The sequence below is a fragment of the Porites lutea genome, chromosome 13 (assembly GCF_958299795.1).
Source record: "Porites lutea chromosome 13, jaPorLute2.1, whole genome shotgun sequence".
Taxonomy (NCBI): domain Eukaryota; kingdom Metazoa; phylum Cnidaria; class Anthozoa; order Scleractinia; family Poritidae; genus Porites; species Porites lutea.
The window spans coordinates 12374169-12394204 of NC_133213.1; the positions used below are offsets into that span (position 1 = coordinate 12374169).

General features: G+C 37.6%; 1 long non-coding RNA gene across 1 annotated transcript; it reads left to right on the plus strand.

Annotated features, from left to right (window-relative positions):
• Nucleotides 1–8384: 8384 nt before the first annotated feature.
• Nucleotides 8385–19282, plus strand: LOC140922743 (uncharacterized). The gene is made up of 3 exons (XR_012164103.1): nt 8385–8632; nt 14129–14181; nt 18641–19282. It is a non-coding gene; the product is annotated as an uncharacterized lncRNA (long non-coding RNA).
• Nucleotides 19283–20036: the final 754 nt, after the last annotated feature.

Consider the following 20036-nt stretch of genomic DNA (forward strand, 5'->3'; position numbering starts at 1 on the left):
TTAACCTACTAATATAATACCACTACATTTCAGCACATGGGTGGATAGGTGGGCCATTCCACCTTCCTCCTTGGTACCGATCTAAGAATAAGTGAAGCAAGAATGTTTTACTACAGTAATTTCATCTCTTATTACCTCTGTAAGGCAGTGTAAAGTGAAGCAATTAGGTATAGAAAAACCGTTTTAAATGGTTAACTCCAAAAGGTTTTTGCTCTTTGAATGAATTTGAAAAGCTTTAATTTCAGCATTACAAAAATAAATAGAAGAACACTGTAGCCAAATTCCCAGGCATCAAAAGTTTCACTATGTAGTCAATGCCTTTCCAATAGTCCATGCAAACCTTCACCTAATTTACATCACTGCAATAATTTCACCATGTGGGTCTGGGGAAAGTCACACAAGTACAAAACAATAGCAACCTAAAAAGAAACAGGACACCCAATATCTACAAGTACATACTTGCAGTGCATGGAAGACTTTGTAAGAACAAAAACACATTTATCAACCACAGAAAATTTATGAACCACAGATACACAGCATACACTTACAACAATAAGGAACCACTGAAACAAAGCTATTGCAGGACTAGAGCAACTAGCCCTTAACAATGAAACAGCAGAAGCACAGCCTTCTACAAAGAACTACACAATACACAGACACACAATGCATACACATTGCACTTTCAATACCGAGCAACCACAAAACAAAAGTAACGGTAGAACTAGAGCACCTAGCCCTTAACTATGGAACCACAAAACCACAGCATTACAAAAAGGACTGCACATTACACAAAGACACAATACATACATAGCACTTACGATACCGAGCAACCACCGAACCAAAGTTGTCGTAGAACTAGAGCACGTAGCCCTTAACTATGGAACTGCAGAACCACAGCATTACAAAAAGAACTGCACATTACTCACAGACACAATACATACACTGTACTCACTACCAAGGAACCACCAAACCAAAGTCATGGTAGAACTAGAGAACCTAGCCCTTAACTATGGAACCGCAGAACCACAGCATTACAAAAAGAACTGCACATTACTCAGAGACACAATACATACACTGTACTCACGATACCAAGGAACCACCGAACCAAAGTCATGGTAAAACTAGAGAACCTAGCCCTTAACTATGGAACCGCAGAACCACAGCATTACAAAAAGAACTGCACATTACTCAGAGACACAATACATACACTGTACTCACGATACCAAGGAACCACCGAACCAAAGTCATGGTAGAACTAGAGAACCTAGCCCTTAACTATGGAACCGCAGAACCCCAGCATAAAACAAAGAACTGCACATTACTCAGAGACACAATACATACACTGTACTCACGATACCGAGGAACCACCGAACCAAAGTTGTGATAGAACTAGAGAACCTAGCCCTTAACTATGGAACCGCAGAACCACAGCATTACAAAAAGAACTACACATTACTCAGAGACACAATACATACACTGTACTGACGATACTGAGGAACCACCGAACCAAAGTCATGGTAGAACTAGAGTACCTAGCCCTTAACTATGGAACCGCAGAACCCCAGCATAAAACAAAGAACTGCACATTACTCAGAGACACAATACATACACTGTACTTACGATACTGAGGAACCGCCGAACCAAAGTCATGGTAGAACTAGAGAACCTAGCCCTTAACTATGGAACCGCAGAACCACAGCAATACAAAAAGAACTACACATTACACAGAGACACAATACATACACTGTAGTTACAATACCAAGGAACCGCCGAACCAAAGTCATGGTAGAACTAGAGAACCTAGCCCTTAACTATGGAACCGCAGAACCACAGCATTACAAAAAGAACTACACATTACTCAGAGACACAATACATACACTGTACTTACGATACCAAGGAACCACCAAACCAAAGTCATGGTAGAACTAGAGAACCTAGCCCTTAACTATGGAACCGCAGAACCACAGCATAAGACAAAGAACTGCACATAACACTGTACTCAAGATACCAAGGAACTACCGAACCAAAGTCGTGGTAGAACTAGAGCACCTAGCCCTTAACTAAGGAACCGCAGAACCACAGCATTACAAAAAGAACTACACATTACACAGACACAATACATACACTGTACTCACGATACCAAGGAACCATCGAACCAAAGTTGTGATAGAACTAGAGAACCTAGCCCTTAACTATGGAACCGCAGAACCACAGCAGAGACACAATTCATACACGGTAGTTACGATACGAAGGAACCACCGAACCAAAGTTGTGGTAGGACTAGAGGACCTTGCCCTTAACTATGGAACCGCAGAACCACTGCATAATATTTCACATAGAACTGCACATGACACAGAGACACAATACCTACACGATACTTACCATACTTACAGTACTGAGGCACAACTGAACCAAAGCTATTGCTGGACTAGAGCACCTAGCCCTCGACTATGGAACAGCAGAAGTACAACATTAGGAAAAGAACCATTACACAGAGATGCCATACAAAAACATAAAGCAACAGAATAGAAGAGAACTACAATAGTTAATTGAAGATACCAGGTGTCTGGTAATCTCTGTAGCTTGTTGTTGTATCGTACTTGTACAACCTTTCCCAGGCCGTCATGGTGAATTCATTCTGGTGATTTAACCAAGATCAAAGGCATCATATGGCCCATCCAAAATACACTGACCACTGGGTAAAACTGGAGAGCTAGGAACTAGGCAAGACATTTTTTCAGAAACCAGCTGACAATTTGCTAAGGATTTCAACATTAAGTGAAGGAGCAAATGAGTTTTTGAGACTACCAAATACTACTGATAAACTGTTCTTAAAAAAATACCTACATGCAATTGCTTTACTTTACACTGTTTTAACTATTTTTACTTTCAACAAAATGTCAATAACATTATTTTCATCTTTGTTTGCTGTTGTGTTTTCAGTATGATGCAGTCTATCGATAAGTAAAAGACCGGAAAATAAATTTAAAAACAGTTGTAGCACTATACGATACCCAACCAGCAACATGACAACCTTTCTCTTTTCCTTGCTTTTCTAGAACAGAAAACAGAAACATTTCAATGTTTGCATGGAGCTCACCTAACATTCAGTACTGAAAAATAATTGATGTCATTTGGCTCCATGCTTATTGCACTAATCTTTTCAGCAATTGCTTGACCGGGTAACCAGGGACAATAAAATGTGTTACATAATGGGGACAATTTAGACCTTCTTAACACTGATTTGCATTCAGCTACGAACGAGTTTATGAATGCGTTCTTTTCTCATTTTCTTTACCCGCTAATTTTGAGACCAACTCGCCTTATATTACTTGGTACAGCGCCACCCTGATTGATAACATTTTTACAAACAATATTTCTGCCTTGTGTGACAATGGACTTATTATTAACGATCTGTCTGACCATTTACCAATCTTCACACTCTGTTACACTGATACATTCTTCAACAATTAAGCCTAAGGAAAGTGTTGCCATTTGCAACTTCTCTAGTCAGAATATTAATAATGCATTTAACAACCTCTTGTGTAAATTTGATTGGAATTCTCTAATTTATGCTGATGCCAACGCCGCTTACAATGGGTTCCTACAAAAATATACTGAATTTATAACAAGAGTTTTCCAATAAAGTTTTGTTAAGGGAAAAACCTAAAAACTCTGCATAATCCGTGGCTTACAACTGGAATCTTGAAATCAATTAAAACAAAGTCTAGGCTGTATAAATTATTCCTAAGGAAACCAAGTCATGAGCATTAATCCAACTATAAGTCATTTAGAAATAAGCTAACTTGTCTTGTTCGTGTCGCCAGGAAAAATATTATTATTATGACAACAAATTGGATAAGGCTAGATCTAACTTAAAGCGAACATGGAAAATTCTCAATGAACTAAACAACAGGCCTGTCGCTAAATCACTGTATCCTGCAAGCTTCACCAAAAATGGAATGGAAATTAGCAATCCTACCGACATTGCCAATAATTTCTGTGATTACTTCACCAATAAAGGGCCAAATTTGGTGAGCCAAATTCCTTAAACAAATTCATCACCCAAGGATTTCTTGAGCAGCTCTCTTTCTGAATCCATTTCATTGCAACAACTAACGGTTGGTGAATTAAACAATATTAATGTCAAATCGTTATAAACACTTTGTTGTCTACTGGTGTGTTTCCTGAATCTCTCAAAATAGCCAATAAAGTGATTCCAGTTTTTAAGGCAGATGACCCAACACTTTTTAGTAACTAAAGGCCAATATCACTTCTTCCAGCCTTATCTAAACTCTTGGAAAAAGTCATGTACAACCGACTGATTAATTTCTTAAATTTGCATAATATTTGTGACCCTCCACGTGATATCCGGGACAAAGGTGATGACACGCTCACAACACGCTAACACAACATGCTTAGTGTGTCCAAAGACACACTTTATGTGCATATTTAATTACTGAAACAATCAATGACACACAATGTTTTGATGTTTTGTTTCGGTTTATTTAGCACGCTAATCCTTTGTTTTAGTCAAGTGTGATCGATGACACGCTTAGTGTGCAAAGTTGCATTGACACAGATTAACACGCTGAAGTAAAACAAAACATAGCTTGAAAAATATAACTCTCGTACAAATTTCGCCTTTTATTGGATAGCCTCTATGCCAACTTCCAGTGAACAAACAACAAAATTCCCTGCTCATTCTGCGCTTTTGAAATGAAAAGGTAAAACATTAAATTGATCGTTGGCTCTGGACAAAAAATGTCCGCTGATAAAAAGTAAACAAACAAGCGCTTGAAATTCGCTTCTGTGACTTCCGCTGTAGTGCAGATAAAGTTTCTTGTCTAAAAATGATCTCGAATGAATCTACAAGTCTTAGAAAAATGTTCAGCATTAAAATCATGACTGTTTTCCCTTGCTTTTAAAAACGTTAGGTTGCGGTTGTATGTATTTAGTCTAGGAAAAACTTTCGATGTGTGTAAAAGCAAAAAGTTTCAAATTACGCGTGATAATTACTTGCATCGATCTGGAACAATCGAAGCAGTAGCGTTTTCTGTCTTGCTACGAACGGTACACTTGGAGATTTCTCAGATCATTTATTCTGTTATCTTTTTTTTTTGCTGTACGTTTTGCAGTAATTTTTGAAATTATCCGATCGCAAAAACATTAAAGTTTTAGAAAAAGATTTTCAGCGGCTGTACTTGCGATCTTTTAACCCTTCACACGTGACTCACGCAAATACGTACCTTCACACGCTATGCTCCAAAAATAAAAACACTTTCTACACTTCAAAAGATAGACTTAATAATAATTATAATTTTCTAGCTTAAGTTTTATGATTTATCAACAACTTCCAGGTTATGTTGACCTGTTAGCTCATGTTATGCGGTTGAGGCAAGTCGTTCAGTAATTTGATATTTCAACCTTGAACTTGAAGGTACTCTAAAAGAAAGCTAAAAGAAATACGTTTGTGATGTTTAGGAAAAACAACAGGCTCCAGATAAACCAAAAATTCAAAGAGTTTGATTTTAAATCCTTGACCCTTTGTAGAAAATATGTTACAGCGTTGTTTTTTCTGATCATGAAGCTGACTGATTATTTACCGATAAGAGCTTCGGCTTTCACATCAAGAATGAGTGTACAATGATTGTGTTACAATTACTTTTGCTTCTTGTCCAGAAAGTTTGCGTGCGATGTAGCACACTAAGTTGCATACTTAAGTATGGTGTCTTCTTGCACACTAGCTTTTGTTATCTAAGGTTAACACATTTCATTGTTCTATGATGCACGCTTTATTGCCTTTAGTGTGTTATGTGAGACAAAAGCACAAGCTCATTAAAGTGTGCTCTAGCGTGCTTTGTAAGCGTGTTAAAGTCAATTTCTTTCGTTTTTAAGTGGAAGCGTGTTGTGAGCGTGTTATCACCTTTGTCCCTGAAATCATATGGAGGGTCACATTTTATACTCGAAACAATTTGGATTCCGTAATAATCGTTCGACTGCATTAGCTTTAATTGACTTGATCAACAACATATCTTCAGCTATCGACAGAGAAATGAAACAACTTTAGGCATCTTCTTAGACCTTTCCAAGGCATTTGATACCATTAATCACGAAATATTGTGTCAAAAACTGCAACACTATGGTATTCAGGATACTGCTTTGGCGCGGATCAAAAGAATCTTGAGGATCGGACTCAATTCATCCAGTTTGGGTCCCATCGATCTTATCCGCGGAAAATTTTATGCGGCATCCCGCAGGGCTCAATTCTTGGACCTCTTTTGTTTATTATTTACTTTATGATCTTCCCAATGTCTCTAGTCTCACTCAATCTTTACTGTTTGCTGATGACACAAGTATCTTTTGTTCCCATAAAGATGCCAACCACCTTGTTTCTATTGTTAACAATGAACTTGCAAAAATAATTATTTGGCTTAAAGTGAATAAGTTATCTCTAAATTTGACTAAAACAAATTTTATGAGTTTTCATCCAAGGCAAAAGAAAGTCAATGTTAATGTCCCTCTTACTCTGGAAAATACTGTGATCAAGCAAGTCATGGAGACAAAATTTTTAGGTGTTCTCATTGATCAGCATCTCTCTTGGAAAGCACATATTGATTTTGTCTCACAAAAAATCTTGAAAAGTGTGGGAATTAATTATTGCGAAAGCCCACTTTTACCTATCATTCCAAACTTTGATGACCTTGTATTACTCCCTTGTATATCCATTCTTAACATACTGTAATGTCACCTGGTCCTTCACCTACTGTTCCAACCTAAACTGTATTTACCTTTTGCAAAAGCGTCTAGTGCAGCTCATAACAAAAGCTCACTATCTAGCAAATAAGCCCCTTTATTTAGCCAGCTTAAAGTCCTTGACATATTTAGTATTAATTCATTTTCTGTCGCTGCTTTTATGTATTCTTATCACCATAATCTTTTGCCTAGTAGCTTTCGTGACTTGTTCTAAGTAGTAATCAAGTCCATCAATACGAAACTCGACTAGCCTCTCAGTATAGACCTCATTTTTGTAGAACAAATATAAGGCAATTCAGTATCCTTTACCAAGGACCTAAAATCTGGAATTCATTGCCTATTTCACTAATTAGCTCTCCTTCTATATTTGTTTTTAAATAAAAATTTAAAGAATTATCCATGATAGCCAATCTGTTGCTTAATTAATTTCTGATCTTGCTCACTCTGCACTCAGCCATGAATTTAGTTCAATAGGTAGTTGAAGGAAGCCTATTAATATAAGCTTCAAGCTTCGTTCATGTTGTATAAGGTTTTGTGAGTGACTAAATAAATAAATAAAATAAAAATTTGTCTAGAAAGTACACGTAAGAATACTAAGCTAATATCCTGGGTCAAAAAGAACTCCAAAGCTTTAACACTGATACAAAATGGCAGCCAGTAGGAGGTATATTCGAAATGCTATTTTTGGGTTGAAAGCTACTGTACTAGCATTAATATTTGCTATCACACATTCCTCTTTTGCAACCTGAGCTCTAGCAAAAAATTAAAATAAAAAGACAAAATATTACCCGGTAGTTTGTTCCTCTGAGGTGATCATGAGTAACAAACCTATCACTAATCGAAATTTGACTCACAACAGCCTCGATCCTCGAAGGTATATTTAATAGCATGTCGTAAGATCGATAAAACATCAAAACTTGCTAACATAACGTTTTTAGGGCAGGAAACGGTAAGAAAAAACCACAGAGACATCTCTTTATGAGGTGTGTACACTTAAATGGCAGCTTATGTGCATTTTCACCGTTTTATCGACGCGATCTTATGATACAATCCTACATAAATCACGTAGTTTCTCATTCACAGGACTTAGATTCCTTCCACATCACAAATACGGCGAATAAGTTATTTCCGGTATTCCAGGGTTTAGTTCATTTCATTTCAAATCGCATGTTTATGTTCCAATATTCGCGCGCGCCGTGCAAACAACGTATAAGACAATGTCCCTGTGAAATATCCCACCGCATCTAAAACTTTCTTTGCTGAAGAATACTACTTAGACAAATATTAGTCGGCTACTTGTTATTATCATACATCGATAACCTATTAAGAAGGAAAAGAAAAAAGAATCGTACCTGGAATTCGAAGCCATCGTTTTGTTCGTCTCCTGGAACGCAGCTTGGGGACGAGGCTGATGTAACTTTACGCGGGAATTATCAAGCTCGTACCCAGGCCTGGGCTTGGGAAAGCTGGGACGAACACGAAGAGCCTGTGTAGCGTTGCAGTTGTGTCCTCCGCTGCAGTTTGGTCCTCTCACCTATCAACCAATAGAATGGGGTTTTATTTCTTCCAATCAAAGTGCGTTGTGATCGTGTCTTCTTCATGTGACTTCCCAACTAGGGGAGAGCTGTAGTATGAGTTTTGTTCGTTTCAGTGTCCTGATCGTGTGGAAAACTTGTGTATGAAACAGTTTTGGAGCGTTTTCCCTGATGGGTTTTTGGAGAATTTTACAGAAGTTTGAGGTTTGTTCGAAACTTTCCTCGGTCAACGCATATTTTCATATGTTGGAGAGCTAGAAAGCCTGGGACAAGGATGAAAGCACAATCAGAGAGTTCGAAGAAGGACAGTAGCAACAAGAATGTATTTTCGAGCTTCTGAGGTAAGGTGTTATTTGCAATACTTTCAAAGGCGTTTTTATATAATGATTAGAGTCATGGTACAGATAAGCTCAAGCTAGGCTAGCTATAGTCTTGTTTTTATAGATCGCGAAGTTGTGAGCTTTTTTGATTTTGCTGCAAATTGTAAGTTAAGTTACTGCTTAAGCTTATTTACCGAACCGGGCTTGTAAAAATGACCGTAACAAGAAAAAACTGAAGCATTGTTCATGGGGATTTTGAAGTCTTCCTTTAGAAAATAATATATAAACACTTGATTTAGAAAATAATAGCCTATTTCAAAGTTTAGGCTGAAGAGTTTCCTGTATCATGAGGGCCCTCAAATTAGCAAATTTAGGGATTAGTGTAGTCACTCACGCAGCAGACTGCGTGATTCCCTGAAAGTAGCAAAGAATAAAAATGTGGAAATTCAATGTGGATGTGTTTTGCTTTTGATTTGGAAGATGATGCTGTTAGACTTTTTTGGATCAAAATTCTCCAAGAAATGTGAACACAGTTTAGCCTGCTTGCAATTTTTTATTTGGTCAACTCTCTATGGATACCTCTGGGATCAGAAAAAAGGGTCTGTCTTAAAGAGGTCCGTCTTTTAGAGAATCATATAAAGGAAGTAGAGCGAAGTAGGGAACAGCTCTAGCTGTCCAATTTATGGTGTAGCAAGATGTCCGTCAAGGGATTTTGTATTTTAAAATTTAGAATGAGAGCTACAGTACTCCTGGACTTACTATCATGCTGAATTTCAATATATACAAATGTAGAAAGAGGTCTTTTTGTGGATGTGAGGGCACATATGTCCCTAGACTAAATTTCAAATACTTTCAGTTAATGTAGTTTCACGTTTTTGCATTTCTGTATTCAGACCATCGTTAATTGTGTTAATTTGTTGTCACTTAGTCTTCTGTCACTGTTTCAAGGCAAGGTTGCTTATTAGAATTTTGCCCTATCAGAGCCTCTAGAAGGTGGGTTTCAATACTACAGTTAAAATGTTAACCTGCAAAGAAGTGTTGATACCAATGGGGTTAATTTTTTCATACTCACACATTGAATATGTTGTGGCCTGCTTAAGGCAGCACACAGAAACTTTAGGCATACAGTAAAACCCCATGACTCAGAACCTGGATTTTAAGAGCCTGTTAGGTGAAAATGAGCCAGTTAAGCCCCCCTTCTATACTGTATATAAGAACCTATTTAGCCTAAAATTTGAAACAGGTTCTTATCTAAATGGAAAAAATTCTGTACACTTAGGTAAATATCAGATAAGTCAGCATTCGGAATTTTCTTTGGAGACATAGGTGCCTTGTCACTCCAACTGAAATTTATATGCCAATGAGGTCGATGTTTTAGCTCCTTATCTGGTCATTTTTACATAACTTCTAATTTGGTAAGCAAATTTTTTTTTCTTGGGAGGGTGTCTGTACAAACTGTCGAGGCCACCACATTGTCACTGCATGACCATTGTGTGACATAGCATCTCTTGAGAGAGTTAAACATAAACTCATCTGAACATTGTACCCTTTTGAAAGACTTTCGTAACAAGAAAAATGAGTACCATTTTTAAATCGAGACTGTAACTTTTCAAATTCCACCATTATGATTAAAGTAAGCAAGTTAGCCATTCTAAGCAGGTAACAATAAGCGTTATTTTCACGCACCCCTGCCCCAATCCCTCTGTCCCCCGAAATAAAGTGTGACAGTATTACGTGACTGATTTGACCTAACCAGAAATTCCAAAAATTATTGTCGTTCTATGGGTCATAAAAAACTATTAATGAGCAGTACATTTCTCAATTCTGGTTCTTAAAACTAACAAAGCAAATTAAATTTAGGTTTCATTTTTGTTTGATATTGCATTTAAAGCCTTTCTAACTGTCCTAGTAAACATATATAGAAATTTTTTTTGGACGTGGTGATCTAGAATGAGCAAGGAATGGCATTTCATATGCAAAGCAAGAATTGCAATAAGGTAAAAAGAGACATTGGTCATCACATTTTAAACGGTTTAAACTTCAACATAAAGCAATGACAAACCTCAAAGCAACCCATCCTACCATCGTTTGTAAAATGCACTGAAAAAAAGTGCCAATGATAGCTTGAGAGACATCTTTATTCAATGGATGTACACACACACAGACACACCCACACTAGAGCTCTACACACAGAGAGAGATTTGCAATCACGTTTTGGAAGGGAAAAAACTCATCAAAAGGTTTAAATTTCAACAAAAATTAAACTAAGAAAAACCACAAAAGGTACTCATCATAGCATCTTTTGAAGGAGACGATGAAAAAGCATATTAGGCTAGCTTCAAACACGTCTTCATTTAATCGCTGCCTTTGCTTAATGTGCTTTATAGTTAATAATTTATAGTGTTTATCACCATTACTAAAAACACAATGAAAATTTTCGGGGGAGTTTTCCCTTACATTTGTCTCATAGGTATTGATCTGAAATAAGGTCTAGGGTCAGGATTTGGAGAGCAAAACAACACAGTCCCCCAGCATGAGGTCCCAGGAATACTCCCCCCCCCCCCCCGGATTTGTCAGTAGTTAATAATAATCATTAACTACTAACTTATTATTGATAGCGTACATTTTGTGAACAGAAAATCCTGGAGGGGAACTGCCTTACATTTGCCTAATAGGTATTGGTCTGAAATAGGTCTAGGGTCAGGATTTGAAGAGTAGACGTCACACCCCGACCAGGAATTGCTAGAAATACACACGGGAGAAAAAATTGAAGGCATTTTATGAACTGGGCCCGCCTTTTGGCAAGCCAGTTAATAATAAGCTGACCCACTATATACTCTTAGCTGTATTGCATTTTTTTTCTTAAGAACCTAAATAGCCTTAACTTGTGCTAACTACACGTATATGTACCATTTCTATAAGAACCTTTTTAGGCTAACTCTGTCTCGAATATAAAACGCAAAAACATTGTCCACAAAATTTGAAAGGTGCTAAAACCGACACCAGAAGCCTATTACCCTCTGAAGCTTTCTGTAAACTAGCTTACAAATCACATCTAACCAAAGCACTTCTATCCCTTGTAAAAGTTAGGAAAAATGACTGGCAGACTGCAACTCTTGTGACTTTGACACAATTGATTGGGGTAAGTCATGTACCCTTGCTTTTCTATATACCAACGAATCTAAATTACGTGTTTTTCAATTTAAATTTCTGCATAGAAAATTGGCAACAAACTGTTTCCTTTTAAAAACTGGAATCAAATCTAATGATCAATGCAATTTCTGCGAAGAAAGCTCGGAAACTCTTTTGCACCTCTTTTGAGAATGTCCTTTGGTTAAATCCTTTTGGAATGAAATTGGTAACTGGATGAAAAACAGCTCTTGCTTTCTTAACGAAGAATTCTCTGTTTTGTCTTGCATAGGCCTAGTGAACGATACTACAAACCTACTTTTCCATCATGCACTTTTAATCACGAGGTATCACATCTATTTCTCCAAACAAAAAGGCCCTAACCCTTCATGGGAACTCTTTTTTCAAACCATTCTAAATTGTCTTGATTATGAAAGAAGTTATGCCATTAAAACTGGGATTTTAAGAAAATTCAATGCAAAATGGGGAGCATTTATCTGGGAAAATGATCTTTACTCTTTATTTCCTTTGTCGAGATGTGTAGAGAACAGCAATCACGCTAACTCTCTAGAGGCTCTTTTGATGTTCCTAGGCGGATAATCAGTAAATGTGTGTAGTGCGTGTGTGTGCATGTGTGTGTGTGGGTGCGCATGAGTATGCAAGAACTACTTAATAAGTTACTTTGGCTACTCTGTATTATAGATCTGGATTGTTTAAGTAATTAGTGTATAGTAGCAATGTAATCATTTATTTATATGCTTTGTAAGTAATGTAAATCAGTGATGCAAATAAATAAATTTAAAAAAAAAACGTGGAAAAAATCTAGGTTCTTATTCATGGGGGCAGTATACATTGCCATTCTTAGAGTTACCAATGTTGTGAACTGTCATGCTGTACCGCCAGCTCCTATATCCATCCAAGACATGTGATCCTTGAGTCACTATGTATCAGATAAACAAGGGTAAACAAGGTGTATTATGGGTAGTGTGAAAGAGGCAGATAAAAAGGACTTTGATATCAAACAATTATTTTTAAATAATGTACAAATGTAGCAACTGTGCCTGCAGGCTGAAGACCTTACACAAAATTAATGTACTCATACAGTGTACAACAAAAATCTACACTGCTTGGTTTGGTCTATTTTATGAAGAATAGTGCACTGCTGGAGCACCACATTTACAGCTGAATTATGCTAAAATGTAGATTTTTCAATAGGTGAGTTAGATAGAATCCACTCTCCTTTGCTGGTTAATATCCAGTATTAAATTCCTTTATTATCATCAGCTTTTTCTGAAAAAATTTGTGAAATTTTGTTTCTGTAACCTAGCCTCCCTCACAGTATTTTTAGGAGATTTGTATATCCTCCCTTCCCACAAAATGCCTGCATACCCAACATCAACATTTCTGATTGCCATTTTTTATTCATGTGGTACATGTAACCAATCAACAATGAGAGGTGTTATGTTAATTTTTTCCAAACTTCTGCCTTAAGAGTTGTGGGCACTGTGTAGTGAGAAAAAAGCAATGTTACTCTACTAAGTGTGACAAACTCTTTTATGCAACTTTAATTTTTTGTTTCCTTTATGTAAAGTGGAATTATACATGTATTAACAGCAATTCTGCCAAATTTCATCAGGTTCTTATAATTGGATTTTGTTATTTTGTCATTTGTTAACACAGTCTATGAAAGTCAACAAGAGTACTGTATGTACAGTATGCCCAAAATGTGTGCAAGCACTGAGATCACCACATGATAGGACAAAGTGATGAAAACCGAATAAATTTGTTCTGACAATTTCTGGGCATTTTTCTCAGCTTGCTCTCAATTTTTTTCTTGAAAATTCCATTAATTAGCTTCAATGTTCTCTTGATAAAGATTATCAGGGTTCTTTTTAGTGCATGCAGCTTTATGTAATAGAAAATGTATGTGCTCAACTTCTTGTACTAAAAGCTTCAAGAAACTCTAACAAATTGAAAAAAAAAACTAGAATCCATCAGAAAGGAGATCTGTGCAATTCACTAAGAATAAAGTTGTTCAGATTGGAGGGGGAAACATTCAAATCACACAACAAAGTAAACTTCAACGACAAAGTCCAGACACATGGGCTTCTTATACTTCTTAATATACTTCTGAAGTTCAGAATTAAAAACAGACTTCTGCCAATTGCTGCTATTGTCCTGATATCACAAACTCACATCTTGTCATTATTTATCGTGAGGTTATCTTTGTTCATTTGTATAAATAATAAATTATACTACTTCTAGACACTCTCTGTAACTGTATAGATACATGTAATAAAAGTTCTCTCGTCCGTGAATTTTAGAATGTTAATGAAAAAAAAACAATTCTTGAGTTATATTTTCTTTTTGTTTTCATTTTTTGTACAGGCATGAAAGAAAACCAGGGATTAAAAGAAGCAAACAAAGGCTTGGATTAGCTGGTAAGCTTTATTGATGTATTTTCCCTGTAATGCACTAGTGGTTAAATATTGTCCTTTGTGTAAATGTTGGTGTGTATGAAAATGCATTAGCAAAGGATACTAACATTCACTACTAGATAAAGTTATGGTAAAATGATTTATCACTCAGAATCTTGTACCAGCGTAATAAAACATCTTGGTAACTGTTGATTGTGTGCAAGAAGTATTTGGAAACTGTGCAAAATTTCCATGTGGTCACATGCAACAAAGAAGGTCTACCAGGAAGAAAATTGTGCATTTTTTCTGGAGACTGACTTTTCACAGAGGACACTTGTTGTCATTAAATTCTCAACAACATCAAAGCTCTCAGAGACTCTGCACAATTTTATGATTAGTGTGACAATAGCAGTCTGGCTTAATAAGGACAAACTCAGTCTTTAATGGCCGCCTCAAAGCTGCTACAAAAGCACCTGTTTTTTAGGCCAAGTGGCTTCCAACTACAGGCCTACCATGACACCTTTCCTTCTTTCTTTTTAAAAAAAAATGAAAATAAAAAAAATTTCAGTGCACAATGGGCACTTAATAACTAGTGAAAGCCCAACAACATCAGCCAAAGCACTGAACGCAGAACATTTTGAACAAACAAAGTCAGCTGTTTCAAAAGGCAACGTGTTCAATGTCTAAGCAAGAAAAAAAAATCATCAGGTATAGTCAAGCATAGTCTTTTAAATAGGCAGGTGGCTTTGACAACCAACCTGGGGCCCGTTTCTCAAATGCCCCGATAATTAAAGCTCTTGTTGTTTACATGCAAGATAGAGGTTTTAATAGTTTTACATCTAATGTGATAAAACTATCACTTAGTGAAACAAAATGAAGTAGTTTGCTGTCCAGGACCGGTGCCCTTATTCTTTTTATTTTGATTTGAATATTTGATTTCGGGCCCGAAAAGTTACCAGGACTTTCGAGAAACGGGCCACAGCTCTAGTGATCCTATTTTCAACTGGCTGAGACTTGTTAAGTGTTATGCATAGAGGTTGAGCCTTGCTAGATAGTGCAAGTGGGGTTTTGGTCGGCTGGCACTGTTGGGAATGACTGACCCTCTATTGCCTGAAGTCCATGGAGTTTCTCTGGAGAGGCTGCCAAATCCGGGGGTTGCAGGGCTACAGGAGCCTCTCTAGGTTGTGAGCTGTAGAATGGCTGTCTGCTCCTGCGAAGGATTCTTTCATCTTCTGTCTATACGTCATAGGATCGCATATCTGCTAGTTCTTCAATCTATTTCTGTTTTGAACCATGTCTGGCTCTTATCACGGGGAAGTGGCATTACTCTGACTGTCTCGCCTTTCACCAATGGCAAGAGCTGCTTGAAGATGGGTTCGCGTACATCGCCCAAACATGCGCTGAGCTGGCGAGGTGTTAAGCCCCTCCATTGGGGTGTTTCTTCAGCTTAGCAGAGAAAGAAAATAACCAGCTCCTGATGTTTTGGCTTTAAGCTCTTAAGCCTTAAGCCTTAAGCCTTAAGCTCTTTGCAGTCTCGACTGTGTTTTCTACTCGTCAATTGCTTTGGGGTTAGCCCTGGGAGCTGGTTACATGCTCAGTCCCAGATGACCACAAAAGTTCTCAAATTGCCACTTAGCAATTCATTAGGTGCTCTATGTGTGACAAAATGTGTCTTAAGTTTCTTTGTGATGACAGTTCCTGTTTTGCTGTGTAACTAATCCATTTTGAAATACCCAGAGTAATAGTGTACTGTGCAGAGATAATTCTTGTCATCAAGAGTGAAGATGTCAGTGGCAACTTTCTCCCAGCCGGCCTTGATGTTAGCTAAGTGGTTGTTTGGTCTAGTTACTCTGGTTACTCTGAAGTGACATACAGACGTCACATTTCTGGATGTAGTAAGTGATTTCAGCATTCACGCCTGGCCAGTATAGTCAGTGTAGCTTCTGCTTGATCTTTTTCCTCAGGGTCTGCAGTATGATGCATCGCTTGCCCTTGAATCTTACACCATCATGTACTGAGAGCTCATCTCAGATTTCAAAGAACTGTATTTCCTAGAATAATAGACGTCCCTTGATTAATTGCCTCCCTCGAATTAACACCCCCCTTTGACGGAAATACTTAAAATAATCGCCTCCTTCGAATAATCGCCCTCCCCTGCCCCTCTAACCATCTTTTCTTCCTTTTATCCCCCCCCCCCTGTCAAATTGAAGTGCAATGAGATTGAGCAAAACTGATCAGTGACGATTCAAGCTCTGAAAATATTAGTCAAGGAACTAAATTTGGAACACTTTAAAAGCCCATGATCAGTTTATTTGGCATGATTATTTTTTGATTTAATGGAAAAAATAGAACAAAATATTTAGGACACGACTTCCAGTGAGCAATATTGAGATAATTGGCTCACTCAAATAATCACCTTCTTTCGAATAATTGCCCCCTTTTTGTGCGAAAAAGAAATATTATTCAAGGAAATACAGTACTGGTGAATGGCGGCTGGTTATTCATCCTTTGTATCTGGGACGCCATCCAAGATTGCTTTCTTTACAAACTGTAGAGTTGGATCATAAGCCGTCTCTCTCTGAAGTTCGTTAAGTTGGTGGTCTGGAACAGGAAGAAAGTGAGTGGCATTTATGCACTCCACCTCTGATTTTGAGGCTGATCACTCATAGTCCTCTGAATAAGCTCTTGACAGGGTATCAGCTAGCAGCGTCTCCTTGCCAGGCTTGTAGCATATTTCTTAGTCATATTGTTGAAGCCGCAACAGTAGGTGCTGTGGTCTCTTGAAAACTGATACCAGAGGCTTCTGCAAAATGGAGACTAATAGTTTGTGATGTGTCCAGAGGATGACTTTCCGAACATACACATGGTGGTGGTTGTGTTCCATGCCGAGGAGCCGAAGACCTGGGCCAGCAATTCCTTTCAAATCTGTGAGCACTTCCTTTCTGCCATTGAGGGTGCTCTGCTTGCATTGGCTGGCCTAGCTGCATCAGTACAAAGCCAAGTCCATCTCTAGATGCATCTCCTTAGCCTTCGTTTGGGTCACTCTTACTGAAGTACTTGAGTTCTGGTGCTTTGGAGACAGCATCTTTAGTTTTCTCAAAGCCATCTTCCCGTTCGTGAGTCCAATATCACTCAGCTTTCTTATGTTAGATGGCACAGTAGCTCACACAGTTCTGATAGGTCTTGTAGGAACTTAGACAGATACTTGACAAACCCAATGAATCTCTGCCGGTTACTCCATCTTAATAAGTGCTTTGACTTTTTTAGGATCTGCTTTAAGCCCATTCCTTGTCATTACATGCCCGGTGAATGACACTTCACTGCACTTCAAATGGAACTTCTTTTTGTTCAGCTTGATATTTCTCGCTCTGCAATGATTAAGGAGGTTCCTCAGATTTTGATCGTGCTCAAGGTCAGGCTTTTATCAGTGTCCCCCTGCCCAATGATGAGTAGAAGCACCTAATGAAATTAATTTGTAGACAGCAAGTTCTACCAACCTCTTCTAGTCCTGCTACAAGTGTTAGGTCGTCTGCAAATCCAAGCTTGGTAAGATCTTCGCATAGGTTGTCTTCTGCTCTGACTAGGCTGATTCAGTAGACCCCAATTATTTAGGCTGTCGAGGAACAGATGCAGAAAGTAGTTGGGCACAATAATGAAATAACAGGAGCAAGGGTGTAACCTCAGTACCCTGCTGTATCGTCAAAGAATGTGGTTTCTTCTCAGGACCAGTTGAGTTGCCCAGTTTCCTCATATAGTGACTTTGACTCAGCAGCAATTGGTTAAAGTTGAAGTGGAAGTGTGTCAGACATTGGGTACCTGCTTACGTGTTCAAGGCTTTCCTGCCTACGTTTTCCACCGCACCTTACCAATTAACGCCTTTATTATAGACTCGCTCTTATTTTGCCACAAAACATATTCAAGTTTAGCAAAAAATTTAACCCTTGGAAGGGCTAATGGAAGAAAGATGACCATTGCTTTTTATTTCTTTTGTTCTCTTAATGGAACTCAAGTTCAGATGAATTTGAGAGGTTTCTTGATAGGCAATAAGTTCTGCTCTATTATATTGAATTCACGGCTGCTATGTTAGAAAAAATCTGAAACATCACACATACTGCAAGAGTAGTGTAGGATATTACAAGAGGCCGTACCTTACAGAAAGTTCTTTTTATAGGTCTTTACTTGAAAATTTTGATGTTTTTGGATCCCTAGTTGATTATGGGAGGTGGTCACTTGCAATGTAAAAGAGTTGGTGTCACATTATGTTATGGGGAAGGGAGGTAAGAGGCTGGGTATTTTGATTTTGTCAAACACAAAATGCAAGTTCCATGTTTACTACATTTAGTGGTGGGTCTAGAGGTGGGAATTTTCAGCCACAGGTGGATAAGTCACTTTTGTACCCCATTCTCAAATGCTTCAGCCCACCAACCCCATACTGCCAAATGAAGTATCGACAGGTCCTAATATTGATCCATTATCTTTGCAGATTTTGTACCTAAAGATGCTCTATTCAGAAGAGAGGTCAGGTTTTCCATGGACAGAACCCTGTCACAGAACAGTATTTTCACAAATTAAGGAAATAGAAAGAGAAAACAATTGCGTCATGATATTTGGTTCAGTAAATCAACGTTTTGTAGTATTGATATTAACATTAGGAAAGAGGATAAGGGTAGGGATCAAATCGTAAAGATCTGTAAGTGTTTAGTACTTGTCAGTACGATGGTAGGCAGTCAAAAGGAAAATAATTGTATCTTTACTTAAATGTTGGGCTCCTCATAAGAGTCAGGTAATTTCCAAAGATACACCTGGACTTTTTAACCAACTGTTATTAAATTGCTCCAAATTCAAGATGGTATTTTTTCTGAAAATAAATTTATGGGCGTGATTCCTCAAATTTCTGTCATTCATTGTTCATTATTAAATCAAGTGTCAAATAATTAACAAACTTAAGGCAAGAATTCATACGGCTGGGATATTTGCTCTCCTCACCATTTATCCTGGAAGAGACTTTACATGAAATGGTACTAATTGGGAAGGTAAATGCTAGGTGCTTTCCTTTTTTATTTGCTAGCATTTTTTACTTTTTTGAGACATTTTCCTGATATTTCACTCTGAAATTTGTATCCTACCCATAAATGTTAACCTTAAAAAAATTCCCTATTATGGTTTATCATGGTATCTAGGATATAAAAGATATGGGAGTGTTATATAATGATTTATGGTAACTCCTACATGGAAACCTGGACCTAAGTCAGTTTTTAAGTTCTTACCTGTATTTCAAAACCTGGACCTAAGTAAGTTTTTAAGTTCTTACCTGTATTTCATTCAATAGGAATGTTACCCAAGCCCAAGTTAAATAAATAACTAGGTTTGAGGTTACCTAATAGTTCCAGGGTTGTCACTAAGATTTCAAGTTGCCGGGTAAATGCCACAAGTAGGCGGGGAATCAAACGGCTAGGGATTTCTTTTGATTCTATTTTTCTTCTATTTTTGTATGAAAGTAGCAGGGGACCACATTCATAGTAGCCGGATGAGATCCCCGGCCTCCCAGCTCTTAATGACATTCCAACTAATACACTGTAAACACGAACTATTATTATCATTATGTACTTGGGATGGATTCCTTCAATTTAGATCTTAGGCGGGGTTCTCCCTCGTCTTCAGTACATGGTATAAAGCAACTAAAATAAATGTGCAAAATTAAGTGCTCATTAGTATGGTCCGATTTTATTTTATAAATTGGTATTTTTTGTATAACGTCTCTTCAGCAGTTGTGCATGTGTTGCTATTATTTCTACGTATCACCGTCACAAAGGCTGGTGAAATCACGTACCAAACATATTGTATTAACTTACTGGGAAAATGGCATACAATGTATCACA